The sequence below is a fragment of the Saccopteryx leptura genome, chromosome 2 (genome assembly GCF_036850995.1).
Source record: "Saccopteryx leptura isolate mSacLep1 chromosome 2, mSacLep1_pri_phased_curated, whole genome shotgun sequence".
NCBI classification, from domain to species: Eukaryota; Metazoa; Chordata; class Mammalia; order Chiroptera; family Emballonuridae; genus Saccopteryx; species Saccopteryx leptura.
Window position 1 is genome coordinate 75,999,788 of NC_089504.1, and position 13,453 is coordinate 76,013,240.

At 37.3% G+C, this 13,453-nt stretch overlaps 1 protein-coding gene across 1 annotated transcript in view; it reads left to right on the plus strand.

Annotated features, from left to right (window-relative positions):
- The window catches only part of CCDC171 (coiled-coil domain containing 171), a 395,587-nt gene that overhangs the window by 94,819 nt on the left and 287,315 nt on the right, over window positions 1–13,453 (plus strand). The gene's annotated exons all lie outside the window — the stretch shown is intronic.

Genomic DNA, 13,453 nt, shown 5'->3' on the forward strand with positions numbered 1-13,453 from the left:
GAATTATTGGGAAGACTAATTGAATTTGTGAAACATCTGACTTATAAAATGCTTTAAAATTTATTCAGAGTCGGCCTGGCATGAGGCAGTCCCGGGTTCGATTCCTGATCAGGGCACACAGGAGAAGTACCCATCTCCTTCTCCACTTCTCCCCCTCTCCTTTCTCTCTCTCTCTCTCTTCCTCTCCCGCAGCTGAGGCTCCACTGGAGCAAAGTTGGCCCAGGCGCTGAAGACAGCTTCATGGCCTCCACCTCAGGTGCGGGAATGGCTCTGGTCGCAATGGAGCAATGCCCCAGATGGGCTGAGCATCACCCCCTGGTGGGCATGCCGGGTGGTTCCCAGTTGGGTGCATGCAGGAGTCTGTCTGTCTGCCACTCTTCACTTCTAACTTCGGAAAAATACAAAAAAAAAATTTATTCAGTGGTGTTTACTTATCTACCAATTTATTTCTGGGTGCATAAAACGAAGTTACCTTGGTTGATAGGAAATCAGGGTTTATAATTCATTGATCTAATGATTTAAAAGACTCTTTTTTGTAATGGTTTTGTAGCTTATAATTTTGTTTCCATTCTGTAATAAACTAGCTTTCACATCATCACCAAGTTTGTCTTCCCTTTTTTGGGGTTGTTTTATTTACTTATTTATTTTTAAAATTTTAATTTATTGTGTTAACATGGTTTCAAATGTCCCACTCAGTAGAACACCTTCAGCTCCCTGCAATGTGCCCCCATGTCTCATGCAAGGTCTCTTTCTGTTCCCATTTTACCCCCTTTCGCCACCTTCTTCCCACTTTTTCCTTTAAGACTTGCTGCCCTGTTATCTGTATCTATGTGTTATGTATATATATATATAATTTCTCTAATCCCTTCACCTTCTCTGATCCCATCCCCTCATCCCCCTTCCCTCTGACAGCTGTCCCTCTGGTCCCTGTGACCCTGCCTTTGTTTCTATTTTGGTTCTCAGTTTATTGTGTTCATTAGATTCCACATACAAGTGAGATCATATGGTATTTGTCTTTCTCTGATTGACGTATTTTACTTAGTATAATAATCTCCAGGTCCATCCATGCTGTTGCAAAAGGTAAGATGTTCTTTTTTTTTCATGGCTGTGTAGTATTTCATTGTGTAAATGTGCCACAGTTTTTTTATCCACTCACTCACTGTTGGACACTTGGGCTGTTTCCAGATCTTGGCTACTGTAAACAATGCTGCAATAAACAGAGGGGTGCATATATGATTTTGAATTAGTGTTTTAAGATTCTTAGGATATATTCCTATAAGTGGGATAGCTGGGTCCTAAGGCAGTTCCATTTTTAATTTTTTGAGGAAACGCCATACTGTTTTCCACAGTGGCTGCACCAGTCTACATTCCCACCAGCAGTGCAGGGGGATTTCTCTTCTCCACACCCTCGCCAGTTTGTTGATTTGTTTATGAGAGCCATTCTGACAGTTGTGAAGTGGTATTTCATTGTTGTTTTAATTTGCATTTCTCTGATGATTAGTGACATTGAACATTTTCTTTTATGCCTATTGGCCATTTGTATGTCCTCTTTGAAGAAATGTCTATTCAGGTTCTCTGCTCATTTTTTTTTTTTTTTTTGTATTTTTCTGAAGCTGGAAACGGGGAAAGACAGTCAGACAGACTCCCGCATGCGCCCGACCGGGATCCACCCGGCACGCCCACCAGGGGTGACGCTCTGCCCACCAGGGGGCGATGCTCTGCCCCTCCGGGGCGCCGCCCCGCCGCGACCAGAGCCACTCCAGCGCCTGGGGCAGAGGCCAAGGAGCCATCCCCAGCGCCCGGGCCATCCTCGCCCCAATGGAGCCCCGGCTGCGAGAGGGGAAGAGAGAGACAGAGAGGAAGGAGGGGGTTGGGGGTGGAGAAGCAAATGGGCGCCTCTCCCATGCGCTCTGGCTCTGCTCATTTTTTTAATTGGAATATTTACCTTGCTGATGTTGAGTTTTAGAAGTTCTTTATAAATTTTGGTTATTAACTCCTTATCAGATGTGTCAGTGAATATGTTCTCACATTGAGTAGCTTGTCTTTTTATTTTGTTAGTGGTGTTGCTGTACAAATGTTTTTTAGTTTGATGTCCCATTTGTTTATTTTTTCATTTATTTCACTTGCCCGTGGAGCTATATCAGCAAAAATATTGCTACGAGAGATATTGGAGAGTTTACTGCCTACGTTTTTTCTTCCAAGATTTTTATGGTTTTGTGACTTACATTTAAGTTTTTTATCCATTTTGAGTTTGTTTTTGTGAATTGTGTAAGTTGGATGTCTAGTTTCATTTTTTTTCATGTACCTGTCCAATTTTCCCAACACCATTTATTTAACAGACTGTCTTGACCCCATTGTATTTTCTTGCCTCCTTTGTCAAATATTAATTGACCATAAGGGTGTGCGTTTATTTCTGGGTTCTCTGTTCTATCCCATTGATCTGTATGCCTGCTCTTATGCCAGTACCAAGCTGTTCTGATTACAGTGGCCTTGTAGTATGGCTTGATATCAGGAAGTGTGATATTCCTTACTTTGCTCTTTATTTTCAAGATTGCTGAGGCTATTCAGATTCTTTTTTGGTTTCAGAGAAATTTTTGGAATATTTGTTCTAGATCTGTGAAGTATGTTTGCCACTTGTTTTTTAATAGGAATTGCAATGAATCTAGATTGTTTTGTGTATAATGGACTTTTTAATGATGTTAATTCTTTCTTTCTATGAACATGGTATATGCTTCCACTTATTTGTATCTTCCTCGATTTCTTTTTCAGTGTCTTATAATTTTCTAAGTATACGTCTTTTACCTACTTGGTTAATTTATTCCTAGGTACTTTATTTTTTGTAGTAGCAACATTAAAGGGGATTGTTTCCTTAATTTCTCTTTCTGACAGTTTATTGTTGGTGTATAAAAATGCCACTGATTTCTGAATATTAATATTATGTACTACCACCTTGCTAAATTCATTTATCAGGTCTAGTAGTTTTTTGGCTGAGACTTTACGATTTTCTATGTACTGTATCATGTCATTAGAAACTAATGACATTTTTCTTTTTCTTTTCCAATTTGGATACCTTTTATTTCTTCTTGTCTGATTGCTATGGCTAGGACTTACAGACTTATGTTGAATAAAAGTGGTGAAAGGGGGCACCCCTGCCTTGTTCCTGATCTTTAGGGGATTGCTTTTAATTTTTGCATATTAAGTATAATGTTGGCTGTTGGTTTGTCATATTGCCCTTTATTATGTTGAGGTATGTTCCCTGTATTCCCATTTTGCTGTGAGTTTTGATCATAAGTGGGTGCTGAATTTTATCAAATGCTTTTTTTGCATCTTTTGATATGCTCATGTGACTTTTATCCTTCATTTTGTTTATGTGATGAATCACGTTTATTTGTGACTATTGTACCAGCCTTGCCTCCTGGAATAAATCCCACTTGATCATGATGTTTGATCGTTTTAATGTATTTTCTAGATCCGGTTTGTTAATATTTTGTTGTATATTTTAGCAGCCAGGTTCATCAGGGATATTGCCCTATAGTTTTCTTTTTTTGTAGTGTCTTTACCTGGTTTTGGAGTTAGAATAATGCTTGTCTTGCAAAATGAGCTTGGCAGTCTTTCCTCCTCTTGAATTATTTGGAATAGTTTGAAGATAGGTGTTAGTTTTTTGAGTATTTGGTGAAATTCACCTGTGAAGCAATCTGATTCAGGACTTTTGTTTGCTGGGAGTTTTATGATAACTGTTTAATTTTTTTGTAATCGGTCTGCTCAGGTTTTCTGATTCTTCCAGATTCAGTTTTGGAAGATTGTACATTTCTAGGAATTTATTTACTTTGCCCAGGTTCAAATTTTTTGTCATATAGATCTTCATAGTATTTTCTTACAATCCTTTGTATTCCTGTGATGTCAGTTGTTACTTCTCCTCTTTCATTTCTAATTGTATTTATTTGTGTCCCTTTTATTTCTTGATGTGTCTGGTTAAAGGCTCTTAATCTTGTTTACTTTTTTCAAAGAACCAGCTCTTGGTTTCTTTGATCTTTTGTATTATCTTTTTAGCCTCTATGTCATTTATTTCCAATCTGGTCTTTATTATTTCCTTCCTTCTACTTCCTCTGGGTTTTATTTGTTGTTCTTTTTTTTAGTTCTTTTAGGTTCAGGGTTAATTGTTTATTTGAGCTTTCTCTTGCTTCTTAAGGTATGCCTGTAGTGCTATGAACTTTCCTTTCAGGACTGTTTTTGCTATGTCCTATAAATTTTGGGTTGTTGTATGTTCATCTTCATTTGTTTCAAGGAAATTTTTTTATTTCTTCCTTGATCTCATTGTTAACCCATTTGTTATTCAATAACATGATATTTAGCCTGTAAGTGTTTGAATGGTTTTCAGTTTTTCTCTTGTCGTTGATTTCTAGTTTCATGGTCAGAGAAATTGCTTGATATGATTTCAGTCTTCTTAAATTTGAGACTTGTTTTGTGTTGTAACATGTTGTCTATCCAATAAAATGTACCATGAGCACTTAAAAAGAATGTATATTCTGCTGCTTTGGGGTGAAATGTTCTGAAAGTATCAATTAAATCTAGTTGATTTAGTGTGTCATTTAAGGCCACTGTTTGTTAATTTTCTGTCTGGAGAGTATATCCATTGATATTAGTGGGGTATTAAAATCCCCAATTATTATAGTATTGCTGTTGATCTCACTCTTTATGTCTACCAAAATCTGCTCTATATATTTAAGCACTCCTATATTGGGTGCATAAATATTTACAATGGTTGTAACTTCTTGTTGGAATTCTCCCTTTATCATTATGTAGTGACCTTCTTTTTTCCTTACTGTATCTTTTGTTTTAAAGGCTATTTTGTCAGATACAAGTGTTACTACCCCTCCATTTCTGTCATTTCCATTTGCATGAAATATTTTTTCCGTCCCTTCACTTTCATTCTGTGTGTATCTTTTGTTCTGAGGTGGGTCTCCTGTAGACAGCATATAAAAGGGTCATGTTTTCTTATCTATGTAGCTATGCTATATCTTTTTTTTTGACAGAGACAGAGAGAGAGGCAGAGAGAGGGATAGATAGGGACAGATAGAAAGGATGGGAGAGAGATGAGAAGCATCAATTCTTTGTTGTAGCACCTTAGTTCTTTATTGATTTTCTCATATGTGCCTTGACCGGGGACTATAGCAGAGTAGTGACCCCTTGTTCAAGCCAGTGACCTTGGCTTCAAGCCAGCGACCTTGGGCTTCAAGCCAGTGACCTTTGGGCTCAAGTCAGTGACCATGGGATCATTTCTATGATGCCACACTCAAGCCAGTGACCCTGCACTCTAGCCAGATGAGCCTATACTCAATCTACTGACCTTGAGGTTTTGAATCTGGGTCCTCTGCATCCTAATCCCATGCTCTATTTATTGTACCACCCCCTTGGTCAGGCTATGCTATGTGTTTTGATTGGAGCATTTAGTCCATTTACATTTAAGGTTATTACTGATATGTTCTTATTTACTGTCATTTTATCCTTTAATTTTTTTTTTTTTTTTTCATTTTTCTGAAGCTGGAAACAGGGAGAGACAGTCAGACAGACTCCCGCATGCGCCCGACCGGGCTCCACCCGGCACGCCCACCATGGGGCGACGCTCTGCCCACCAGGGGGCGATGCTCTGCCCATCCTGGGCGTCGCCATGTTGCGACCAGAGCCACTCTAGCGCCTGAGGCAGAGGCCACAGAGCCATCCCCAGCGCCCGGGCCATCTTTGCTGCAATGGAGCCTTGGCTGCGGAAGGGGAAGAGAGAGACAGAGAGGAAAGCGCGGCGGAGGGGTGGAGAAGCAAATGGGCGCTTCTCCTGTGTGCCCTGGCCGGGAATCAAACCCGGGTCCTCCGCACGCTAGGCCGACGCTCTACCGCTGAGCCAACCGGCCAGGGCTGTCATTTTATCCTTTAAACCGATAATAATTTTTCTTTTGATTTTTAAAAATTTCCTCTTCTTGTAGTAGGCCCTTTAACATTCTTGCAGTACTGGTTTGGTGGTAATGAATTCCTTGAACCATTTTTTTTTTGTCTGGGAAGCTCTTTATTTCTTCAATTTTAAATGATAGCTGTGCTATATATAGTAGTCTTGGTTGTAGGTTCTTGTTTTGCATTGCTTTAAATATTTCTTGCTAATCCCTTCTGTCCTGATGTATTTCTGTTGAGAAGTCAGATGTCATCCTTATAGGGGCTCTTCTAGGTAATTGACTACTTTTCTCTTGAAGCTTTTAGTATTCTTTCTTTGTCTCTTAACTAAGGCATTTCGATTATGATGTGTTGGTATAGGCCTCCTTGTATTTATCTTTAATGGACTCTGTGTGCTTCTTGAACTTGTGTGACTTTTTCCTTCATCAATTTAGAGAAGTTTTCAGCTATAATTTCTTCAAACAAATTCTCTATCCCTTGTGCATTCTCGTCTCTTTCAGGAACCTCTATGATGTGATGTTGTTTCTCTTCATGTTGTCACAGAGCTCTCTTAGAATTTCCTCAATCTATTTTTTTTTTTTATTCAGTGAGAGGAGGGGAGGCAGAGATAGAGTCCTGCATGCTCCTGGTCCAGGACCCAACCAAAAATCCCACTAGGGGGCGATACTTTGCCCACCTGAGGCCCTTTCTCTGTTGCAACCGGAGCCATTTATTAGCGCCTGAGGTGGAGGCTATGGAGCCATTGTTAGCGCCTGGGGCTAACTCACTCTAATTGAGCCTTGGCTGCAGGAGTGGAGGAAAAGAGAAAGAAAGAGAGAGAGAGAGAAGCAAGAGGGGGAGGAGTGTAGAAGCAGAGGGGTGCCTCTCTTGTGTGCCCTGACTAGGAATTGAACCTGGGACATCTACACGCTGGGCTGACGCTCTACCACTGTCCTCAGTCTTTTTGAGCCTCTTTTCTTTATGCTGTTTTGCTTCTGTTTATCTTGTCCTCTAAATTGCTGATTTGATCCTCTGCTTTATCCAGCCTGCTGTTGATTCCTTCTAGTGCAGTCTTTATTTCTGATATTGTATTTGTCCTTTCTGACTGGTTCTTTTTGTGATGACTTCAATGCATTTTTTAATACTTAGACTATCTTTTTGGTTAAGTTTTCAATTGTGATTATCCATTGTTGCTCTAAGATCCTTAGAGCATCCTAATAACCATTATTTTAAACTCTGCATCTGGTAGTTTGGTTACTTTAATTTCATTTAGTTCTTTTTTAGAGATTTATCTTGTTGGTTCATTTGGGTCATATTTATTTGTCTTCCCATTTTGTCTGTGTATTAGGTAGCTCTTCTCTGACTTTCAAATTTGTTGTGGTGTCTTTAAGAGGAAGATGGGGGTCAATGGTACTGACTTCCAGGCCACCTGAGTTCCTTGCTTTAGCAATGATTCTTGAGGGTTATATTTACTCTCCTGTTGTATGTGAGTCTTGAATGCTATTTGCCCTTTTGTGGATGGGTTTATCCCTTCAGGTTGGCTGTCTCTAAGGGTCAACCTTGACCATGTGTATTAGATGCTGTGCAGTGTCTGTCCTGTTGGGAGTGTTTATTCTCTATAGTGTCTGGTGCCTGCTGGACTCCTCCTTTGGGTGTGCTGCTTTTGTAGCTAGCTAAGTCTAACACTGGTGTGGACTGCCACCCACTAGTGGTTGTGTTGGCTGTAGGTCCTATTGGGTTAATGTTAGCAGCTGTTTGTAACCCACCGTGGGCTACTTGTTTGGAGCTATTGCTCTTTTTGCATCTGTGTTTTCTGAGCCTGGGTAGTGTGGGAGGGGCCAGCCTGTATGAGAATTAGCTTTTTCCTGCTTAGAGCTGACAGCAGCTCTGTAAAAGGGTCCAAGCTTCGTATGATTTGCTTCCACTTTTCAACTGTTATACCTCCACTTGCAGCTGTCTGGTCTTCCCACAGAGTCTTCTGTACAAATATTGTAAAGTGGGGTCAGACTGGCCTCACCCCACCAACATCTCTACAGGTTGCAAGCTTGGTGCATTAGGGCAGCTGAGGTTGAGATGACAACATTAATGGGACCTCCTACTTCAGGGGTCTCATAGTCAGGAGCTCAGTATGGGGAAAGTGGCCCCTACTCCAGAGCCTGATTCCTCAGATACTGCTGAATACTCCAATTCTATTTCTCCCCAGAGAGATGAGAAGCGGGTTTAGATTGGTTGGGGCCAAAAATTCCCTCTGCAGAAGTTATTTCAGCTGGGGAGCCCCTGGTTTCAGGGAGGAAGACCAAGAGAGACCTTTCCAGCGGCTGACTGTGTCTCCCTGTTGCGTTCAGAGTAAAGTGCAGGTCCTTGTCTAAGGCCCGCTTCTTTGGTCCCAGTGAGAACTTTTCCAGCTCCTTTTTTTGCCATTGCCTTACGTCAGCCTCTGTAGAGGATTTGTGCTTCCTAAGCACATTATGTATTATCATGTCTTCTTGCTTTTGTTCAGGTTATTTTTTTCAACCCACATTGACTAAAATGCTCCTTTTCTTTTTTCTGTTAACAAATTTCTTTATATCCTGCCTTGGCTGGGTAGCTCAGTTGGTTAGAGCATCATCACAAAGTTGGGCTGCTGATTTGATCCTGGGTCTGGACACAGATGAGAACAGATTAATGTTCCTCTCTCTCTCTCTCTCTCTCTCTCTCTCTCTCTCTCTCAAATCAGTAAAATAAACATTAAAAAAAGAAAAAAACCCACAAATATTTTTTTAAAAGTTTGTAAATATCCCTTAATATCTCACTCTGATAACCTTGCAACCTGTGCAGCTTTCTCTGAGTCTGTCTTTACCTCCTTTATTATCCATCTGCAGTCAGAATTCTCCCCCCCACTTCATGTTTCTTTAGTACTTAGTTTAGCATTTTTAGTCTAACACTCACCAAAATCTGATGTGTATTACCTGTCCTAACAATTGTGAATGCATCAAGGTTAACTTAATTCATTTTACATATTATACTATAGTACTTACCTCAAGAAACATTTGTTAGGTGTATTTATTTGGTTGATGCAACATACTCCTACTCTGCAGTTTGCTGGGAACCCTACCAGAGAGGGCATAAAGTGTATATAGTAATACCCTATTTTTTCTTTGTATTGTTCCTCACTTATGTTTCCTTCCTCAAAGACTTGGCAACTTCAATTTCAACTATATCCCACAATTTAATGATACCAGTTATTGAGAGAAATAAGTATTTTTTCTCCTTGTTAAAAAACTTGGGGTTTTCCTGTCCAGATAGCTTGGTTGATTGGAGCATTGTCCTGAAGCAAAGAGGTTGCTGGTTCAGTGCGGGTCAGGGCACATACAGGAGCAGATTGACATTCCCCCCTCTCTCTCTTCCCCTTCCTCTCTCACTAAAATCAGTTCAAACAAACAAACAAACAAACAAACATACAACCGGTTATAATAAGAAGTGGTGGCCAAATTAGTGCTGCCCAGATAGAAGGGTAATGATGGAATAAAAGTGAAACTCTTTATTTATAGCTGATCCAATTTTATATACATTCTCCATTCAACTCAAGCTAGTCAGTGTGTTCTGATTCTGGGATTGATATTGCTTGCTGTGTGGTTGAATTTGCTGTTTGAGTACTTGGATGTGGAGTTTTGGAAAGTTTAGAGCTCTCTGTGTAGCATGCTCAGGTGCCTGTTCCCTATTTTGTGCTACCCTAAATTTCATGGGCTTCTCCACTTCTTAACTCCTGATTCAGAAGGATGAATCAGCCATGGGTCAAGATGTGTCAGAATCATTGAGCTGAGTGTTGGTTTTGGTTTGCTTGTGTATTAGGCACTGTACTCAATAGTTTGGAAACTGAGCCAGAGTTATAACTGAGAATATAACAGTCAAGGCAGTCACCAATGTTAGTTGCATGCATTCTCCTAATTCTGGCCTTCTAGTGCTCCACTGAATAGATACAAAATGGAAGAAGACTGGATTAATTCACGACTGAGGGGGTGCTTTGTGATTAAAAGCTTTGCATGTTTCCAACAGGTTTTTATTAACATTTACAGTTTGGTAAATGGTCTGTTATAAGGCAAATTGCAGCTCAGTAGCAACTTCTGTTTGCTTGTTTGGGCCCTTGACACTCATCTTATGAGACACTATTGCTTTATCACAGTGCTGAAGATTGTGAATTGTTTCTTAAAAGCTTGATGCGTTACTAAAAGCTGTGGATGATCTGTGAATAGTACATTACTGAGAAGCTAATAGGATATTCAAAAAACTTATTTAGGTTGCAACCTAAATAATTTACAGTTTCAGTAAATTATTCAGTGGTTCAACCTAACTATTTACAGGTTCCTTTCCATTTTTTTCATCTCCTTTAAGCCCCTAGCTTTGTGTCTTATTTTCTTCCATCTTTGTTTTCTTTTCCTTCTTTTTTTTCCTTCACTATTATTAGCTTTCTCTTTTAACTTGGTCTGTTTTATGCTTATTACAACTGTTATTCTATCTCTTTGCTTGACTATAATATATAAAACTTTAAAATTATTTAATGAAAATTTATTTAATGGAAATAATACTACATTAAATAGTAGGTAAAATGTTTTTCTTTTTATAAAAAAGTTACAATTTTATTTAAGAATAGTTTTGTTGTATCTATTCCTTTATTGCCTTTTTCTTTCAATAAATTAGTGGCTTTTGGGTGGCAGGAGTGTTTAAAAATTATTCTATAAAGAGGCCTGTCAAATTAAAAAGCTTAAACTACAGAAAGTGGAGTTTTTCTGCTCTGCATTCTCAAAGTCTGGCTGTTATTTTTGCTTTGAAGTCATAATTGTTTTTGACTAAAGAGAAAATGACTTAAGCTTTTAGTTTTTGTTTTAGAAATTAAACTTTGTTTTAATGACATTTCATGATCCTATGTACTGTAGCATGTCTTTGCCACAGTTATATTTCTTTTGAATGTAATAGTTGCAGTATTTTATAGGATATAGATGGGAAGCATAAATTACTTATAGGTAATTTTTCTCTCCCTTTGAGATCACAGCTTATTTTCTAGTTTAGGTCATGTTCATGGCCATTATTCAAATCTTGTTTTTTTTTTTGTTTTCTCTGTTGCATTGCATGAGAAAATTAAAGCTTTTTTTCTCTATATGTTTACTACTGAGATAATGGTATTACTAATAATATTCAGAGAATTCAGGAAGTTTTGAGACTTAAAAATAATAGTTGTATATTATAGGTGTTTAGAGCTGGAAGAGGCCTTAGAGATCATCTTGGTTAGGATATACAAAGTGTTAATAAACCAGTTGGAAAATGATAGCTCCCCCGTGTCAAGAGATATAATATAAATATAGAACATCATTTTGGAAAAGCCCAAAACATAAACCTAGTTGACTTTACTTGTGCTTTTATATTAATGAAATTAATAATTAAAGCTATGATTAGTAAATGAATAGTATATTATTACCTTTAATGTCACAGAATTAATAGAATTTCAACATTGGACATCTAAGGATTTAATAAAATTAGTTTTGTGTTCAGTGTTATACAGTATTGAATTTGACTTTAAAAAGTTTTGATTAAAATTGAATTATTAATTTCAGAATCTGTGAATTTAATAATGATTTAATCAGGGACTAAATTAAACTGAATTTCTAGTTGAAGCTGCTCAGTGATCATGCTTATTAAAGTTCAGAGGCTCAACAGATCCAGCTGGGTCTTTTAGTCATTATTGTGAGTTTTATATCTGCTTCTCTCGAAGCTGGGGAGCTATCATTTTCAAATTGGTATTATTAGAACTTGCTTTGTGCTTTCTACAATGAAATTTTTTTAAGTCCATCATTTCTTGAGATTTGTTTTTCTGCCACTCAGTAATATTTAGGTACAGCTCTAGGAGAGGCCATATATTGGAAAGGGAATTGCTTGTTCTCATGAGGTTTTGCTCACAGAATATTTTATTCTCTAAAGAACTTGTGATTGAAAATGGTCAAGTATATATATATATTTTCTATACTTTGGGGACTTGGCTGATTATATAATAATAATGATTGCTAGCATTAGATAGGATTTGGGAAAGTGTTTTGATCACTATGCTTTGTGGTAAAGTTAATGTTTCTTGATAATATTTTGCTTCAAATAATCTATTAGCTTTGCTTTAGAAGGATATGCTTCTGATTTTGCAGGAGGCATTCAAAAGTAATGGGCTAAAACTGTTGTATTTGGAATTTTACTAAAAAATGTTGATTCTTGTTTTTACCCAGAATAGGGGTAATATTTATATATGAGCATTGTTTTTGATAATATAAACATCACTTTTTGACTCTCTTAATGGTCCTTAAAAATTTAATACTATTAAGTAGTATTCATTGAATGTGTGTTTGTATTTGTGTATTTATGTGTTTATTATTTGGCTGACTTTCCTAAATTATAATATGAACATAAAGATTTTTGAAATTTATTGTTTTTAAATTTTTTATTGAATTTATTGAGGTGACATTGGTTAAAAAATTATATAGATTTCAGGTGCACAGTTCTACAACACATCATCTGTATGTTGTATTCTGTGTTATCTACCCCAAGTCAAGTCTCCCTCCATCACCATCTATCACCCTCTACCCTCCTTCATTCCCCACCCCCTTGCAATTCATCCTTATATAAATTAAGTTTTGACAATCAAGATCTCATTTTAACCTGTGAAAAAGTAAATTGCTGTTGTGTGTATGTATATAAGTGAGGGGGGATATGTCAAGGCCCATGTTCAGATTGAAAGGTATCATATACTGAAAAATAAACTATAATTATAAAGCTACTCAAGTAGGGTATATTTCATCATAAGATAAGTAATTGGGATGATTAAAAAAAACAGCCACCATAGTGACTTCTATGGATGTTATTTCTATGGATATACAGTTTTATGGGAAATATTGAATAAAAATTTAACATTTGACCGAAACTTATTCTTTATGTCACATTTGGTAAAATATGTTAATCAAAAATTAGAAACTTAGTATTTTATTTTGTTGGCATTTTGTCTTTAACCCAAGGGTTTTATTTATTTAGATGATAGATTCTGTATTAGTAAAAAACAAAAGATTTACACACTTTTAAGAGAAACCAGAGAATTAGATTTTGTTTTCATTCTAGAATTCTTTGTTAAAAGGCTGTTAAGAGAACTAGCAGCTTTGGGAACAAAATTTAAATATAAGTACAATTCACATAAAAAAAAACTCTAACACTTTGCTATATGAATGAAGAATGGAATTTTTATTTATAAAACCAAAACAATTTATTAGGAAAAAAACATTGTCAACTAAAACAAGGATAGTTTTTTTGATTATTAGGTTGGTTCACAAACCTAACTATTAAATATAGAGGGTCCTCGGGTTACGACACAGTTCTGTTCCTATAACAGTGACGTAATCCGAATTTTAGTGTAAGTTGAAACACACCCTACCCTAAGTCATTTACCTATCCTAACACAGTTGTAAAATCATAATCTAGAACATAAAAACATAACCAAGCCCTAGGAAAAGAATACTGCATATTCTTC